Source organism: Lonchura striata, chromosome 9, assembly GCF_046129695.1.
Source record: "Lonchura striata isolate bLonStr1 chromosome 9, bLonStr1.mat, whole genome shotgun sequence".
In the NCBI taxonomy this organism is placed as follows: domain Eukaryota; kingdom Metazoa; phylum Chordata; class Aves; order Passeriformes; family Estrildidae; genus Lonchura; species Lonchura striata.
In genome coordinates, this window is record NC_134611.1 from 30,187,022 (window position 1) to 30,206,912 (window position 19,891).

Here is a 19,891-nt window from a genome sequence, read left to right on the forward strand (position 1 = left end):
ATCTGAACCAGATGTCAAGTGAAATTTCAAACACACCAATGAATGCTTTGGACTCAAGGCCCTTTGTATCTCAGTGTCTTTTATTGTTTTCATCAGCAATGAAAAATTAATTTCTGGCCGTGACTGCTCTGCCTGGAGCTACTGAAATCTGATCCTGCAAGATGTCATTACCCTCTGTCAAATCTGGGAGCCAGTGACCACTTCCTGAATTTCAGGTTTCAGTGTGAGTTTTAATTATGCTGCTCCTTACTGGGTTAATCCTTTTGAGAACAAGATAGAAGATTTTGCTAAATCCATGCCTTCATTTCTTGGGTTTATTTTTATGTTTTCTTTTAGGATTTTTTTTTTTAGGGATTTTTTGTAGTAAGTACACCCAGATACTCAAGCTGGATTTCAGTTCTGCATTCCACACTTTTATCAGAACACTGGGATTGCAGGAGAGGCTTTGAATTTGCTTTTCTTGACTAGATGATGATTCACACTAACCAGTTTCCCTCTTGATTTTCTTCCATTTCTGGTGAAAATTATACAATAAATCAGTAGCTAGCAACAAATTATATTCATCACATAATTTGGGCAGCTTTGCTTACATTCTGCCTCCCAATCCATCTCCTGTGAAGCCACTTATGCCATTTCAGGCTTTCCAACAGCTTCAAAAACACATGGCAGTTTAAAAAATCTGCCAGATAAATAATTCATGGTTTCTCCTCTGAACCAGCCCATATGTGATGGTGGTCTGAGGAACAGGACAGAGAACATTCAGTTTTGTCATTATAACAAGATTTGCAAGTCTGTAAGACCATATGGAGCCTCAGACCTCCAAAATGGTGAGAGGGTTAGTTTATCAGTGATATACAAAATTTCATCCTTTATCCTGGAAAATACAGAGCTATGAGAGCTCTTCAGCTGTAATTTTGCTTTTTCAGACATTCTCATCCCCAAACCATTGCCCCAGCAGTCATCCTGCAGCATATGCAGCATATGCAGAGAGCAGAATGTGCAGTTCTGGTTTATGAATTTACTTGGCATGGCTAAAGACGAGCTGAAAACTTAATTATGTCTCTGTCCAAAAAAGATCTCATCAGCTCTCCATGTGTTCTGCCATGACAAAAACCTTCACACTCACAAAGTCTTCGGGATTTATTAGATTCTTTTGAACATTGCCTCAGTTTTAGAAATAATATTCTTTTCCATGGAGCAAGATAAACAGTTTCTTAGCTCTGAAAATATTCAGCTATCACTGGATTCTCCTTGTTTTTTGCCTCACAATACAGCATCAAATGGAGAATCAGACCAAGGATATAGAAGACTGAATCTCTACCATGGACAATAACAAAGCTGCTGCCACAAAATACATAGATTTATCCAGAGTCCTTTTCTCTTCAAGAATCTCATTTTTTTCAGTGGTTACTGCAATTCCAATACATTATAGGTGTTGCTTTCTAAAACCATATCAAAAAAGTTAAATCAAACCACAGTCTAGAAGTAACTGTACCTTTTTCATATAGTAGTAGTAGTAGTAGTAGTAGTAGTAGTAGTAGTAGTAATGGTGAAACACTGTCTAAATTAAATTTTCCCTTTGGTTACCTCCTGCTTCCCTTCAGCAGCTTCAGGATAAATTGATAGCCTGTACGAAAAAAAGTAAACTATCCAAACTGAAAGCACAAAACTTCTACATACCCTCATATTTTACTTCAGAACAATTAAAGATAAATTGGAATGATTTATTCAGAATACCATAAATGTAATTATGGTGTAAATATACTCCCAAATTTGTCCTCTATTTGCACTGCTTATGCAGAACACATTCAATCTCCATTTTTTCTGACTGTAATTAAGGATGCTTTAAGATGAAAGAATATTGAGCCATCAATTTTAAGAGGACTACAGGCTTAAAACAGAACAGAGTTTTAAAAACAGTAAAAATTCCCAGTCAGCTTTCAAGCTTTTATTTCTTATTTTCTTTGAGATATATCAGAAAGATTACTATCACATAAACTGGCTTTTAGAAGGTTATATTATGGAATAAAAGAAATATAGGACATTGCCTCAATATTAATGCCTCTTGTGTTGTATTTCAATCTGATTTAACCTTGTGGATCTACTACAGAAGTTTGAGTGAAATTATGAATCCAGTAAAATTCATGGTCAGTTATGTACTTTTGAAAATCTCTTAGGAATGAGGAATGCACCCTTTTGCATGGGCAATTCACACAGGTGTGGGCTGTTCTCAAATATAATCGAGTGCAAACCCCCAGAGATGGTCTCTTGGAGGACAACAAATAGAAAATCACAGCCAATGGTTTCTGTACATGAGAAAAGGCATCTGGACCTCTCTTTATTTTCTGTACATAAAACTTCATGTAGAATGCACCATATTAAACTGCAAGAGACTGAAAATTGTGCTCTCGTCACAGTTTCTCAAAGAGAATTATCAATTTCTAAATTATTTTTTTTCTGCCTCTGTGTCTAAAATAAGGTCTCTCAGTACAACCAGGCACACACAGGGAGGTCCTGCAAGAAGCCACTTAAGAAGCTGTTATGCAAGTAATGAAATTGAAATAAAATATCTTCTAGAAAACAGTTTGATTATCTGTCGGTGGGGTAAAGGAAGAGGGCACTAACCATGGAATCATGGAATGGTTTGGGTTGGAAGGGCTTTAAAGCTCTCTTGTTTCAACTCCTGCCATGGGCAGGTTGCTCCAAGCCGTGTCCAGCCTGGTCTTGGACACTTCCAGGGATCCAGGGGCAGCCACAGCTTCTCTGGGCACCCTGTTCCAGGGTCTGCCCACCCACACAGGGAACAATTCCCACCCAAAATCCCATCTGACCCTGCCTCTGGCAGTGGGAAGCCATTCCCCCTTCTCCTGGCACTCCTGGCCCTTGTAAACAGTCTCTCTGCATGTCTTCTGTAGTTTCCTTCAGGCACTTGAAGAGCACTATTGGGTCACCCCAAAGCTTCTCCTCTCGAGGCTGAACAATCCCAAATCTCCCAGCAGAGCTGCTCCATCCCTCTGATCTTCCTGGTGCCTCCTCTGGACCCTGCAACAGCTCCACATCCTTCCTGTGCTGGAAATAGAGAGAAAACTCTTCCTTTGAGCTTTTACTCAGACTAACTGACCACTAAACAATTACATCTGCAAAATGAAAACATTTCTGGCTTGAACACATGGGTTCCAACTATTCATGGGAATACTTGAAAATTTTGACAGAACTGTTTAAATGAATTATTTCTGACTATTGATTTTTGCAGATGGAAATGGCAGCTTTGAGGGTGCACTGTCATTAAGCAATTTGCATGCTGGTTTTTAATAACCAATTTTCACAGGGCAATAGGAAATTTCCCCTTGTTTCACAGGTCAGTTGAGGCCCCTTCCCTTCCTCTAATCTCAAATTAAGAAAAAAATTAAGTGCTTAATCAATGAAGGTGAAAAAGACTTCCTGCCACTGTCTGTTTTCACTGTCTCAAAAGTTCTTTTCTATCAAACCACAGATGAAAATTCTTGCTTTTCACTTTCATAATCCTTTAATTTACTTGTCTCAAAACATAGAATGGGAGGAAATAGTTATGGGAAAATAATTAAATAGAATTGGATCCTTTGTGATGTTTTCAAGGTTCATGAAGTGCTACTACAGGTGACTGGCAATGGTTTCAGACATTCATTTTAGAGCAGCTTTAAGCATCAGTATCTTTGAAAGTCACAAGAGCAAAAGTGCATCTTGATGCCATGACTATGAATTTAGCAAGGTGTGCATTTAGGAGGCCATTTTTCCATCCCATTTTTATTCTCAGTGACAAACAATCCCTGTAGGAATGGCCCTGTGCAATTCAAACATCCCCATTGAGACGCAGTTTGGGGGATGTGGAAATGAGGACACAGCTGTGGGTGAACATGGGGTTGGATGCTCACCAAGCAGATTAGAGATGAATAAATACAGCATGAAAAGTGAATTAGACCTTGAGAGGGACTAAGAGAAGCTTGCAGTGGAGGTTATTTGGATACATCTATAAGCAGAGAGAAACATGTATCATCCAGATTTTGGTGACATGCAAAATATGTGTGAAGTGAGCTTCCTCATACCCACAACTCTGGAATATTGCAGGAGCTGTTCCTGACATCCTGCTTTCTAGCAAACATAAAAATTGCTGTTATGAAAAAGATCCAGTTGTTCTTCCAGGTGGGTAGGGTAGGTGCAATTTCTTCTCCATGGTTCACACTTCCAGTATTATTTGCTCTTCATTTTTGCAAAACCCAAAGAGGGGAATAAATAAATAAATAAGCTGGTATGAAATGGTCTCTTGTTCTTGCCTTTACAGCAGCAGTGTAAGCTGGGAGTTGAAGGATTAAAGGTACATTTAGGGTTTATAGCTGAACATGACATAAGACAACTCCTCGGAATGACAGAAGGGAATAACGATGATTATCCTCTGATATTTCTCTCACTGGCAGTAAATTGTTAATAACACAGTAAAGGATTGGGATATTCCTTATGAGTTGGAAAATAACTACAGGGAAGAGTTTTTTATACATTTCTGTTGCAGCTAACCTAGGCAGGGAGGTTGGCACATTGCATCCCTCTGACTGCCATGGTGACTATTGTCGCATAAAATGTATAAACAAAATTCTCTAATTCAGTTCTAATTCATGCCCCAGATGTGAAAAGAGATTTTTGTATTCAAAACAAAGCTGGTGTAAATCAGCTCATGCCTTCTATCACTAATATCAATAGAGTTGGCTGATTTTATCAAAGACCATTAATGCCAATTGTAAAAAGACAACTTGGAAAAAAACCCTAAAATTCCTCACAGGTAGTGTTCTAATTTCTAAAATATAATCACATAGTTCTAAAATAAATGGGGACTGTAGTGGCCCATCCCAGACCCATCACAGACTGGTCCTGGGCCTCAGGAGTTAACAAGACCTCCAAGGACTGAGATCCCAGATATCGACTTGGATTAGGGAGGATCTTGTATCCACTAAACATATCTTCTTCCCTAAACATCACAAACAGCACAGGTAGGATGCTCAGTTCATTCCTGATTGTTGCTGGGAAAATGCTGATTTTGTAAATATTAAAATATATATATATAGTGTTGGCCTAGAAATTGTGCATCTATGTATTTTATGAATGTATTTGTCACTCAGCAAATAGTTTCTGTACTTTGGCAGATCAATATTTGAATTACTATGGAATAAAGAGAGGTGCTGTTTGCTGGGGTTCTTTTTTCATTTATTTGGGAGTTCTGAGGGGGGTTTTGTCTGGGTTTTGTCCTTGGTGTTTTGTAGGCCTTTATTTTTTCCTACAGGCCAAATCAAATTTGTAGATAATTCATGAAGTTTTCTCACTGAAAGACCAAGTACAACAAACTGTGACAAAGAGAACAACAATACCAGCTGTATGTTCAGCAAACATGTATTGAGGGCCATGTTTGGAATCCCAGATTTACCTGAAGCACCAGGGTTCAAATTAACAGGACTGGAAATTCTCAATGCACTGTCTTGGTCAAAGTATCATTTCTTCATGGAGGAAAACAGTGAAAATCTGATGACTCCTTCAGAGGGTGCTTTAGGAAGCCAGATAACCTTTTTTTTTCACCTTCTTCTAATACAGAATAAAAAAATATTATGTTTTGGTGGGGCATGAATGTATTGGGCATTTTATCTAAACCACATGAGAGTTCTGGTCCGAAGGATCTTTGTTCCTGGGCTTGCGCCCTAAATGCCTGAGTTGAAGAACTGGAAAGGTTTGGATATCACAAGTTAAAACTGCTAAATAAAACGGTTTTTGAACAGTTAGGAAAGAGGTGAAAAACATGTTGACCTCCTTGCTTAGTGCTGGACCTTGGAGAATTGACCTCTTTAACAGCCCAGCCACTTCCAGCTGCAAGTAGCTGTGGAAAAGCTGAGTGTCTGCTGAGCTCACAGGTGAGATTTCCCCAAAACCACTGACCTCTGGCAGTTTAATCTGGGCTTCAGAGTAATTGTTAGAGGCTTTACTAGAACCAGGACCAGTTTTCAAGCTCTTTTCCATTAAGAACTAAAATGATGCCGTGTGGATGGTGTGCCTCCACATTTAGGAGCTCCACACTGCAGTTTCCACCTTCTGCGAGCCCAACGCTGGGTAAGAAAATCAATATCTGAGGCAGGTATTGGCTCCAAAGAAATCAGACCATCAAATGGCCTGTCCTGCTTACTTCAGGAAGAATGTCAGGAGCACAGCCGAGGCAGGGTTTGATTTTTGGAGCTTTCTGTTGCTTGAGCAGTTTTAAAGTAACAAATCAACCCCTGTTATTTATGGGCAGGACCAAATTACATCAAGAGTCCATAAATGTGTGGCTTCCTGCCAGCTGGAATAATCTGTAACATACCAGTTATTCCTAGGAATGAAGCACTATTAGTTTCTATTTTTTTGTTCAGTTTCTTTACCAAACAAACCTTCAGCAGATTTTTATTTTTGTCTGTTTTAATATCATATGCAATCTGTCATTAGAAACAAAAATCTCATTCAGAATTTTAGCCTGATAGTTCTATATTTTTTGACATCTGTAATATCTTTGCCTGAAATAAACACAAGCAACTGTGTTTTTCACTTTAAAATGGAAATAATACTTAATTAGGAAGAGCTTGTGGCAACTGGCTCAGTCTTAGCAAGAATGTATTTCATGAAGAGGCACATGTCTAACAAGATGCTGAAGAACAGCTTTATAATTACACATGATGATTACTAAATTTGGCTTCAAAATTACATTTATGGTAAAACCCCAGTGTTCTAAATTAATCCTAAAACAATTCTGCGGCTGGTTAGGGTGTTCAAAAGGGTGGGGTTTTCAAAGGAAAGCCAAGTAGAAGAGTAGAAGTGTGGAAGTAAGAGTAGAACTAAATAGTGGACTAAGAAAGAAAAATGGGAAAGAAAACAAGTCTCCAGTTTATATTTCATAAAGGCCCCGAGTTTGCTCCTCTCCTGTCTCTCAGCTCTCATCTGAGTCCCAAATCCATAAAAAGGGAAGCTGAATCCCTCACCCTTCCAGCCCACTTGTTGCCCCCACTATTTTAAATTCTATCTGCTCTCCTAAGAAGCTTTAAGCTGCCTCTAGAATTGTTAGGCTTGAGTTTAAACCCCTTTGAGCCCAACAGCTTCAATCACTCTGGTTCATTGTGGGAACCTGAGATATATTTCTGCCAAAGGGAAAGGCAGCGGAGGAATTTGGTGTGCGCTGAAATTTTATAGATTTTTCTGTCTTTTTTTTTTTTATGTTTTCACATTTGTTTTCTTTTTCCAGCTAATTAGGAAGAAGAATATTTGAAGGGGTAAAGCCTTCAACATATTCTTCAAAAGGTATTTTATCACAGAGAAACATGGCTTAGCTACTTTGAAAACTACACGCTGTCAAGCTCTCCCAAAGTAGTCCAGAGCCTGAGAAACACAAATACCAGCAGATTTTTCCAAATTGACAGTTCTATGCTTTATACAAAAATGTTTGTAAAGATTCTGAAAGGTGAGAAAAATCATATCAAAGCAGCATTCCCTTCCAAATCATAAAAAATGTACATTCTCAGGAGAAATAGATCAAATTACTGAATTTCAATTAACTTAATGTTTGGAATCAGCTGAAGACAAGGAAGTTAAGAATGCATTTTCAATAATTTTTCCTGGTAAGTTTTGCTGGTAATATCACTGCCAGAATGTGTGTGTATATATATAAAAATAAAATATATAAAATATACATAAATATATAATAATATATAAAATATATAAATATATCTATATAAAATATATTAAGTTCCTATGTTATGCCATCTTCTGTATTTATCTCAGTCCTGGCTAGATAGAATCGACACTGGAATTGCAAAACCTTATGTAAAATAAAATAAAAGTTTAAATTTGGTAGAAAACTGTACTAGTTTAAGGACAAACTTCAAAATCAAAATTTATCCTTTTACTTCATTATTATGTTCTAATATAATAGATATATTATATTATAGGTATTATATATATATTATATTGTTTTGGAACGTATCTATTATATTATATGTATATATATGTATAGTAATACTTAGATGATGTTTTTAAATGCAGAAAGACAGGAAATATTTGATTTTTCTTATTTTGCAGCTAAATACTGGTATTAATCTGTATTAGTTGCTGTACATTCCTAAATGAGCAGTTTAGGATGATCAAAGCAGCCCATATGGCTGACCAGATCCTGCCATCAGCTTCACCAGAGCAGCTTTGCTGAAGCACATGGAATTAGCTGAGATTTACACAAGTATAACAGAATCAATTAGCTCAGACCTCAGTTTTCAGATAGCTAATTGGAGATATATATGCAGCGATAAAAAATGTTAATTATTGTGGAATAATGTACTGCAGAGAAATGGTTTCTTCTTTCATTCATTATTTTTATTTCCTTAGAGATCATTCCCTGGACTTTCTTTACCTTAATTACAGCTTTTCAAGGCTGGTGCAGTCAGTTTTGGAATTTATGTTTATCTATTCCAGTCTACTTATGTAGCATAATGTTACACTTACACATTGAAATTTAGGGAACTCTGCTCTCACTGAGGTTATTTCACTTCCTGACACAAAATTTCCTTGCAGTGGAGTTTGCCTTTGTTGTTTTTTTTTTTTGTTTGTTTGTTTTTAAAGATGTATGGTCAAAACCAAATTTTTAAAAAATATGAAGAGTCTGGAGAAAAATCTATATGAATGGGACTATTTTTTTAAGCTGTTTGAGTTCTAAGTTGTAACGAAGCAGATAACATGAAATTGAGTGACTAAGGTTGAAAGCATAACGTGAAGATGTTGGTTTTCTTTAAAGTGTGTCTATAAGTATATATATAAATACACAAATGACTCTGTTTAGGAACTCCTAAGAGCAGGCACTGGACTCTATTTTCCTGCAATTTACCCAGCAGCAGTCAGGGTTTGACAGGAGGGCAGAGCAGTGGTTCTGCCCTGACTCATTATTTATCTACTTATTGACAGTGAGGTGGGCTCAAGGAAGTTAAAGCCCTTTGAGAAAAATAATTCCAGTGAAAATAATTTATTTCTCCAGTTCAGGAGGGATCAGGTGATCTTTGATATTGTGTTGGACATCACAGAATATCCAGAGTTGAAAGGGGTTCATTAGAATCATCAAGTCCAAGTTCTGCCCCCGCGCAAAATTTTTAGGATCACAGGTCTCCTGAGGAATCCCAGCCTACCCAAAGTGGGATCCCCATCCCCAGTTTTTGAAAAATAATTCCCCTAACTTGAAAATAACCTGGGTCAGATGGAAGAGCCTGGGTCATCAAGAAATGTGGTGGCATTCTCACACATTTGTTTAAAGTACTGTGTTCCTTCTGCTTTGAAAATCTCCCAATTTCACAGACCCCCTGAGAGGATGGACAGCAATAAAGCCAATGAGGTGCATCTAGTTAAAAAATATTTTAAATAAAAAAAAAAAAATGTGCCAAAGAGAGAATTCAGCCCAAGAATCTTTTCAAGTAGAAAACCAAAGCTGTGCTCGTTGTGAGGTACTGAGGAACTCCTGGACAACTTCCCCTGAGATATTCCATGTTGCCCCAGACTTGGAATTTGCATTTCAGGGGAGAAATTTGCAGAGTTATATAGAATTACACATCCCAAAATACTTTCATTTTTAATCATGGCGCTCATCATGTTAAACTTGCAAGCACCAATCTAAAGGAAATATTTTACACCAAAGGATACTCAATTTCCTTTGGATGTTTCTCTTGAAGTTAACCTTTCTTTTCAAATGACACCTCTAGCATTTTATAGAATTTTTAAGGATAAAGATATTACTTAGAAATGGATTGTAATTTTTATTTATTTCCAAAAATTATTTCATCAATAATTAAAATAATGGGTGTATGAAGCCTGTGCTACCTTTACGGCCAGAGATATCAAGTCCTACACAGATATTACAATTTCAGTATTTTAGTTTGCTTATTTTCTCAGGTTTAGTAATCTTGATTATGGTTTTAAATGTGTCAATATTTTGATTTTGTAACTTAGGAGTTATATTCCGCATGGTAGGATACTAAATATAAATAGCCTTGTACATTTTCAATTAAATGAGCTCTTATTTTAGCTGCTGAAGTTTGCTGGTTTGCAATTTTTAAAGCAATAAAATTTGGCTTGTTCATATAACCTGAGGTGGATTTACCAGGTGCCCTCCATGCCTCTGTCTCACTCTCCCTTCTCAACAAGATGGGGGAGAAAACATAAAAAAACTTGTCAGTCTAGATAACAACAGGGAGATAATTCATCAATTACCATACAGGCAAAACAGATCAAATTGTGGAATAATAATTTAATTTATTGCTAATTGATGTTGGAGTAGCATAGCGAGAAACAGCCAAAAATGTAAGACTCAATCTTGTCATGTAAGTCCAGTACAGACCTTTAATTGGTGGGAAAAAAAGATTTGGGGGCTGTGGTGTTCCCCAACATTTCCACTTGTCTCATTCTGATCTTTTGCAGTTTTAAAAGAGGCAATTCATTTATTCCAAAATGTCAATGAAAACAGTGTTGTTATGGGTAGACAAGGGAAGGGACAAGAAAGGAGTTGAAGAAGCCCAAGGTGACATAAGGACTGTGAAAAAAACAGGTACACAATGCATGACTATTGCACACCAATTATTTCCTGTACTAAGGGAACTTCCTATAATGAGGAAATAATTTCCTGTAATAAGGGAAATGCTTCCATGGGACAGAAACAAGGCCCAATCCTTACACATAGGATCTTCACAGTTATTTAATGTATTTTAGTGTCAGACTTTGCAGTTAGGGTGGGATGACTCCCTGACAACAGCCAAGACAGACTTTTTATGTCCTTTTTCTCTCTCCATTGAGCAATAGCACTCTGTGTGGGGAAAAAAGTATGACAGCACCATAAAAATAAGAATTCAAAGACTTTTGTGAGTTTGTTTTTCTTGAACAGCTCATGAAACCAAAGTGAATATCATCATATTGTGTAGGTGACTGGGCATCCCACAAAAAAACCCAAATGTTTTCATTTTCAAGTGAGTGTTTCATAGTCATGCAGCTTTTACTAATGCCACATGAAAATGAAATGACTGTTAGAAGGAATCCTGTGCTCTCCATAAACATTCCAACAACAGGATAAGCTTCAGAAAGTTTTCAGAACTTCTTAGTTCTAAGAATAAAAACAACTACAAAAGGGGGATTTTTTGGGTTTTTTTGTTTGTTTGATTGATTGTTTTTTGTTTTGTTTTGGGTTTTTTTTAGCTTTGCTTGTCATTAGGATTTTTAAAAATTATTCCATCTTTTCAGGTACACATGAGGAAAAAGCCAAATTTGTTCTTTCTTCTTTTTAATTTCTTACAAAGCTCTGAGTGCCTTGGAGACAATCTGCAGCATTGATCTAGGGCAGGTTATCAGCAATATTTAAACTTTTCTGTCATTAATCTGTGACAACACAAAAATGATATTTCAGTCTCATGAGTAAGAAACAGTCAGGATTTCTGCAGTTTTATTTCCTCCTGGGTAGATGTTTGCTTCTCAGAAGAGACTGTTTCTTTCTCTGCCTTGTAGAATTCATCTCCTGAGTAAGCTTAAGTAGAGACATGAGAGAACCATCCTCAGGGTATGACATTGACTGAAACTTTTAGTTATAAACTAAAATCCCAATTTCCAGCAGCTGGTTTGTCTACAATTGTCTAAAATACTCATTAACACCACTAAAACTTGCTGCAGATGAAGTTGAATTCATTTGACTATATAGATAACATTTCTCAGAAAATATTTTTTGAAGGTGTAATGGATTACTTTGTTCTCTCATTAGATTACTGGAATTTTGGGGATTTCTCTTACTCCTGCAACATGCATTAAAAAGGTCATTATTGCAAAAGCCAAAAAAGTTCCAAAATCTATAATAGATGGATTTGTATTTGCCAAACTTCTGAATCCACCTTCTTCCCCACTTGGTCTTCTTCAGGAGATAAAGTATTGCAGAGCTGAGGGAAAAAAAGGCTCGAGGGCTCTACAGCACAAAGCTGAGCAGAGGAATTTCTGGAGCCTACCAAACCAAATGTCACCTCTCGTTGCTGTGGTGGCCCTGAGGTACAGGAGTCTTCTCTTTATGGTCAGGAATTTTGTTCAGCACAGCTCCAGTATCCTACCCAGTGTGCTCATTCATAGGGAAAGAGAAGTTGTTTCATATTAGACTGAATTTTTTCTGCCCGTAGTGTAAGATTTTTCTGACTGTTCTGATTCAGGCAGTTGTATTCAAAACACAAATACCTTTAAAAAAGAAAGGAAAATAATCACCTTTCAACCCAAAGTCATAAGGCAATCAAGTTGTAATGAAAGGTCCTTATAGAAATATTTTATCCACTGATTATGTTGGCTAGGATTTGCATGAGGCTGAAACATCCAAGCAGGACATCAAACATTTCCAAATATACTTACTGCTTTAAAAATGCTGAATGCACAGGATGGGGTTACTAAGATGTGATGCTCCTTTATACAATAAAAATAATTCAAAATAAAAATGAATTTTAAAAAATCCCAAAACCACAAACCAGAATAAACCATGAGCACGATATGATGCATGGTAAGATGGACTGTTCATTTTCAGGGTCATCCCCTTGTGTGACTTTGTGTGCAGGTGGCTCTGGCTTGTATTCCACAAGTCCCTGACAGGAGGCTGGAGCGAGGCCAGACTCTGCTCCCAGGTGTGGGAATCCAGGGCTTCCCTCTGGCTGCCCTGGCAGGCCTGGGACCCTGGCAGGGGTCAGGAACCCCCCTGGGCAGAGCCCCCAGAGACACTGTCTGTGATCTCTGGCCATGGAAAAGAGTTTGCAATCTTACAGGATGAATTACCAGCTCTGAGTGTTTCATATAAGTAATAATTAAGTGTGGCACGGGTGCAAAAGTAAAATTTTAGGATTCTAGATTAGGGGTCGAAAGGGCACAAGATGGAGGAAATTGGGTGTGTTTGTCCTTTTTCTCCTTCTTCATGCCCTCCATGTCTCACTGTGGTGTTGGCATTTTTCTGTTGGTTCAGGCTGGGGACACACTGTTCAATGTAGGTGACAGATATTGGCACATTATTGTAAATCCAGCCCAGGGAGTTTCTGGTATTTAATGTTTGTAACATCCCACTGAGGGCAGAGCCCCACACGCTGCCCTGCAGGACAGAGCTGGGCAGGGCAGCAGAACATGTGAGAGATAAACAGAATAAACAACCTGGAACCAGCACAGACCAATTATGGCTTCTGCTTTGGCAGCGGGGCTGAAAGACAGAGACTTTCTACAATCTCGGGATCATCAATAACACAGATTCTGACACCCAGGGAACAAAGGACAAGAGCAAATGACCTCACGTTGCTCCAGAGGAGGTTTAGATTGGACATCAGGACAAAATCTTCCATGGCACAGGCTGCTGAGAGCACTGGTGGTGGAGCCCCTGTCCCTGGAAGTGTTCAGAAGACATGGAAGTGGTACTTGGGGTGATCCTGGTGGTGGTACCCCATTGCCAGCTGGACTTGTGATCTCAGAGGTCTTCTCCAAACACAGCAATTCCATGATTCCATCACCATCAGACACGGATTTGTGCATCAGAAATGCACTTCAGTTTCCTCATGCTACCCTGACCATTTGCCTCTTTGGGGCTGGGAACAGAAGTTCAATTCTAAATAAAACTTCCCAGGTTTTAGCAGACTTTCTTTGGAAGTCAGGAGACTGAGTTGCTCTGAGGACAATCAGCTCTAGCTAAATCTTCTGTCAGCAGCAGCACTGCAATATTGTGTTTGGCTTTTCCAGTTAAGCAGATTGCAGCACTGATGGGAGATAATGTGATTATCTTGGTTACATATTTCTTAGCAATAGTGAGGCCAGAAAGAAATGGCAGGAGAGAACTGGATAATAAATGTAAATAATGGAAGAGCCTTAAATATAAGGCATTCTTTAGATCAAATATTAATAATCACAAGTCTCCAACAATGAATGAATGTGCTTGTTATTAAGTCCATTTTCTAAATGAAGCTACTTATATTTGAGGATGCAGTCTACATTCCTCAGCTTTGATCAAACTTATCTCCCAGCAATTAAATTAACAATGTCCTACTTTTTTGATTCTAAGCACTCCAAACCTTTTTTTATTGCAAAGAGGTTTGTTGACATCATAGCTCATGGGATTGTTTGTCTTACTCAATTAGAGGAAAACAGGGCAGTTCTACCCACAATTGAGGATTATTCTTTCTCCACAGAAATGTACTGAGGCTACATTTATCATAGCAGTATCATTAAATTAAGAGTAGACTTTTGAAAAGTCTGGTTTTCAGGATCCCACTACAGCTAAACCAAACAATTATCAATCATTTCCAAGTGTACAGACTGAGCTGTTTCTCATGTTCTATTCAGATGTGTCTCATGTTGCACCTTCCCCAGCCAAATGCTTTACTTTCCCAACTTTTAGAAACTGCTTCTGTACATGAGCCAGAAGACAAAATTGCTGAAGGCTGACAAATTACAGTTCCAGAGGAGTTTCAAGAAAATATTGGCTGTAATTGGTACTGATGTAGGTCTGGATTCTGGAGGTAGGGATAAGAAAATTCTATTGACCTAAGCTTTACTACTCTTAGAATGTCAAGAGTGATTTCAGTCCGTTCTATAGAATACAGCTCAGAAATATTTTAGTAGGTCGGGTCAGAACTATAACCTTCTTGTGGCCAAGACAAAGGGGTTTAACTAATCCAAATATAAAGGTTGTGAGAAGCAAGGTTGTCAATGAATAACTCTCAAATCACGTCACCAACAGTAGGAGAAGCTCAGCTCTGCAGGAGATGCAGGACAGTGAGAAGATGTTAATTTGTTTCACAGCAGTGATGATAGCTGGAGAAATATGGTTTTTCCTTCTTTACAGATGGGTCAGGTTCACACAGCAAGGTCTGGATTACTCCACATTCACTGCGAGATACCAAGAGGAAAGGACCACGTGAATTTAGACCACTTCCCACTCCTATTTTTCACAGAGTTTTCCAGTGAAGCATCCCGGTGTTCTGTGCCCTGCTTGCCACACTGGAATGGTTTCCCATGAAGCCATACATAAACTCCTATCCCTCCTCAAGGATTCCCATGGATTCCTGAAGGAAAACAAGATATCTCCCATGTCTGTGGACACAGTCATGAGAGATCAGGCTGGGTGGTGGTTATGGGGCAACACCAAATACATCCCTGGTTTTTCTGTAGGAACACAATTCAGGATGTCTATGGCCTGAGGAGGAGCAGCTGGGTCCAAAGGGCAACAATGAATTACTGTGACTTTTAAACCATGTCAATATAAAAATCCAGCAATTACAGGGATGTCTCTGCAGTTTTCCCAGACCTATGAGGATTGTTTGCTTGAGTTAGTTTTACTTCACTGTGGCTTTTTACCTGGAACAGAGGAAAGCCCTGAGAGGACACAAAGCAAGGGACCGACAGTGAACTGAAGGAAAAAAAAAAAACAATGAAGCATAATTTTGCTTCTTTCATTCACCTCATGACTAGATTATGGGAAAATGGATGGATCAGCTCCATCTATTAATTTTTTTTATTACTTCATTTTCAGTCTCTTCCCTTATGATGACATTCCAGGTCCTACCTGAACAACCAGCCCATGTTTCTGCAGGATCCACACTAGGCTGGTTAGATTGCTGTGCACTGCCTTAGGGTTCCTCTCAGTTTTAAAGATCAACCACATGATTTTCTGAAGCACACAAGGGAGAAAAGGGAAATACCAATGTCTTCAGGAGCTTGCCATTGTGGAAGTAGTAAGGTCAACTACCCTTTCCTTTACAAAGCATAAAATTGTTATTCATTAAGAATTAGAAATCAGAAGACTCTTAATGATGGATTAATTTTCTTATAATTAAAAGCATCTCAAATTTTTAATCTTCCATATGTCTGTTACTTGCTTAATTAAAAATTGATATTTTGAACAACATGTCTAATAATACTTCTGTGGATGTTCAGATTACTTTAACTGAACTCAGGGTGAAAACTAATTGATTGTATGCAGAGACAATGTTATTTTTCAAAAGCATTTTTAAAAAGAGAAAAGGAAGAAAAAAGAGGCATTTAGAGTAACAGCCACATCTCATTTGTGCCTTTGAAAATCTTTCCCCCAAACTCCAAAGTGCCATTTTAGCAAACTGCTAAATGTAATTCTGGACAAAAAAAAAAAGCTTTGTGATGGGTATGGCAGGAATTTTGACATTTCTCTAGGAAAATAATTAGCCTGGAAATACTTCTAATAGCAATATTAATTGTCTCCCAGGGGTAAGTGTCAGCTGTAGTGGGATAGGAGGAGGACAGAGCAAAGTAAAAACTCCTTCCCAGAGCAACTGATTCCCAACTCCTTCCCTTGCTGCTGTGTCTGTGCCAATCCTGGAATGTGCCCACAGGTCAGGGGAGAATTCCACAGCTCTCACAGCAAGCATATCATTGGGAGGTTTTTCCCTGTTTTGCCTCAAACAGTTTTTTTTCATTTTGAAAATTTTTCTATGGCACAAGGAGGTGCATAGACTTTTTTTTTTTTTTGGATTGGGATATAGTCTGAAAACTTTTTTTGTTTAATCCTCACCTTTTCTATTTCATACCTGATGCTATTATGAGAAGTTGTCATTTTGTCATTTGTCACAGTCCAGGCTCTTTGAAAGTGGCCTCACACTTGCTTTTTTGGGCTGAGCATCAACTAAATGCAGCCATTTCACAAAAGAGCAAAGAATGGGAACTTCATAACTCCTATTCAGCTAAATCCTATAAATTTCTTACACTGAAACATTGCCACTGACTTCCAAAATCTCAGCCAAATTAAATGTGAATGAGGGCACAAAAATTGAGGGCATTGACAAACTGATGCAATTTTAAAGTTGAAAACTCAGGTTTCTTTTTAAACTACCTAGACTAGTAGAACGATATTTCTTTTGAAAAAATAGAAATTGATACCACTTCAGAATCAAAATTTTTTAATCTGCGAAGGATTCCTATGAACTTTTTCACCAAAATTATTATTTTCTTTCTTTTCACTATTTTCAGAAAATGGGATCTATTTCTCAAAAACCAGTTACAGAGTCACAAAAAAATACTGGCATGTGAAGGAAATATTCTGTCCAAAAGAAAAATTTTGAACATTTGCACTTTTTATTCATGGGAAGATATGTATTTTCAAAATTACTTCAAATTTGAAGGAAAGGTAGTTGGAAAACTCACATTGCTCCATAAAAGAATGCATAGAATAGGACTTTCTCTCCTGTATAATGCTGATAAGTACCTGTCATTTTGTATTTCTGAATTAAGAAATAGCCTTTCAAAATTGTGAAGGAAAAGATTTCATAAAAGATATGTGTGTCCCTGCTTTCCCAGACATCATAAAGCAGGGAAACACTTTTATAAAAGCAGTTTTTGCTGTTGTTTTCTGTTTTGAAAGCCAGTGAGAGATCACACATGAGAGTTTCCAGTGGTCTAAAATTCAGTCTTGTTGTATGTGCATTTCCTCTCTTTCTAGGACTAATTAAGATGATGTTCCTGCCTTCTTCTGCAAAGCAACATGAAAAAAATGTGGCAAGTTATTAATATTGCTGTCTCAGATGAGGATTCTCCCTGTACAAGCCAGGCAAGATAAATAGGACAGTGCTTAATAAACAGAGATAAGGGGAAAGAATTTGTTCCTCCACTCCCTGGTGAGCAGGGGACGTGTCACCCTACACAACCTGAAGGTGTCCATTGAGACAGGAAGACAAAAAAAGCCAGCTTCCCTTTTCCCTGCTTTTTTTTACCCATGGTATATTATTCCAGCTAGAATTTTCATCTTCACATATCTGTAGGGAGAAAACTCCAAAAGCCAGAGCTCCAGGAGGGTTTGGACATCGCTCCCAGGGGTGCACGGGGTGGGGTTGTTGGGGGGTCTGGCAGGGCCAGGGTTGGACTCTGATCCTGGTGGGTCCCTTCCAGCTCATGGTTGTGTGGAGGTGTTTTTCTGCCACAGCAGTGAACTGATCAAATCAAAATTAAATCAAAACTTGTATGCTTTGCCAGCACGAAGTTTGTTTCAGGTAGAAAAATTGTGAGGCAAAAAGAAAACAGCAGCATAGCAATGAAACAGGATTTGCTGGGTTTAATGCAAATTATTGCCTTTAAAGCCCCAGTCATGCAGAAAGGTCAGCAGAGCTGTTGGAGGGAATTACAGGTGGAGGGGGATCACTTCTGTGTTTCCTGACCATGTCGAGGGCCTGAAGCTCATGACTTTTAAAGGCCTTTTCCAAGCTTAATGATTCCAGGATTCTGTGAATTAGGCATTCCAAAAATTTCCAGAATGGATAACATCACAAAAGCATATGAACAACTTTTAAACACTTTTTTTCCCATAAAAATTCTATTGTCCCCATTTAGAAAATGAGTTGGATCTCTGGAGGCATTTCCATGTTCTTCTGAGCTATGGGAACAAATCTGTAGGGGAAAAGGAAGACCAAAACTGTCAGAACCAAAACATCCCCTTAGGAATAGCTCTGGCTGGAGAATGTGGACACACAGATGTCCACCAAGGGTAGTGCAGAGCTGGAAGTTGTTTATAGTAAACAGGGGGGAAAAAAATTCTTTTCTGAAGAAATTCTCTCCTTGGGGTCTCCTGTCCCATTCCCAAAGAAAGCAAAAGCCCTACAAAGGATGCTCTGATTTTCTTCCCAGCTCACCCCTTGCCAGGAATGGTGGCTGGGTGCAGTGGCAAAATCCTCCAGAGGAGATGTCTGCAGTGAAATCCCTGGGGTGGCTCTGGCCTCACATTGCTGCTGAACCAACAGGGGTGAAGCTGCTGGGAGACCCAAGAGAAGCTGATGCCCCTGCCCAGGTTTGGTTTTACTCTCTCTTGGGCAGGTTTTCCTTAAAATTCCAGAGCTACAACTCCATATTTAGAGAAAGGTTTTTTTTCCCCTCTGTATTAGTTCTGAGCTTTACCTTGGCCATTTACCTCTCCAAATTCCAGGCTCCATTCCAGTCACTGTGATCTTCCCTGAAAAATGATCCCTTGGGTGCCCCACTTAAAATCCAGCTTGCAGTGAAAAGCCTCAAAGGGTTTTGTTAGAAGAAAACAACAAAAGCAATGAAAACACAAAGCCAGAAATGTTTTGCTAAACAGTTTTATTCATGTTCCTCTAGATAATACATAATATCACAATATAGTAATTCTTGTGTGAAACTATAACTTGATTTTTAAGCCACAGATCACCCCCTGACTCAAAGCTCTCAAAAGATAAAATTGTGATTCCATTTACTTGATGTTACCCGTGAATGATTTATCAGAGGGTTAAACTGAATCCAGCTGCATTTTTCTGGCTGACATCAACATTTTCATGTCACAGTTAAGAAGGATGTTAGTCAGAGATCCTGGCACTGCAGATATTCCAACACTACCATAATCACAGATCCCCAAACCTGCAGTAATTAGAGAACCCACCCAGCCCTAGAAACATGCCCTGTATTTTTAACAATGACAGATGTGGGATGAGACAGGGACTGAACACAGCTGCTCAGGCACATAAATCATACCCCTTTTGGCAGGGCTGCCTTCCACTAGACCAAGTTTCTCCAAGTCACATCCAGATTGACCCTGAACATTCATAAGGATGGGGGTATCCAAATTTTCCCTTGGCAACCAGATCCAGTGTCTCAAACACTCACCAATATCTTCCTTCTGTCCAATTTAAATCTACTCTCATTTTAAACCAAGGGAAGACAAAATTCTCAGTGATAGCCCTGCAGTCCCCTTTAGTCGCTTCTCCTGCCTACAGGGATGAACAATTCCTCCTTATTGCTGTAGAAATTTTCTGAAATATAAAGTTTAAGCTCAGTACTTGGCACAGAAAGTGTTCCTCAATTGTTT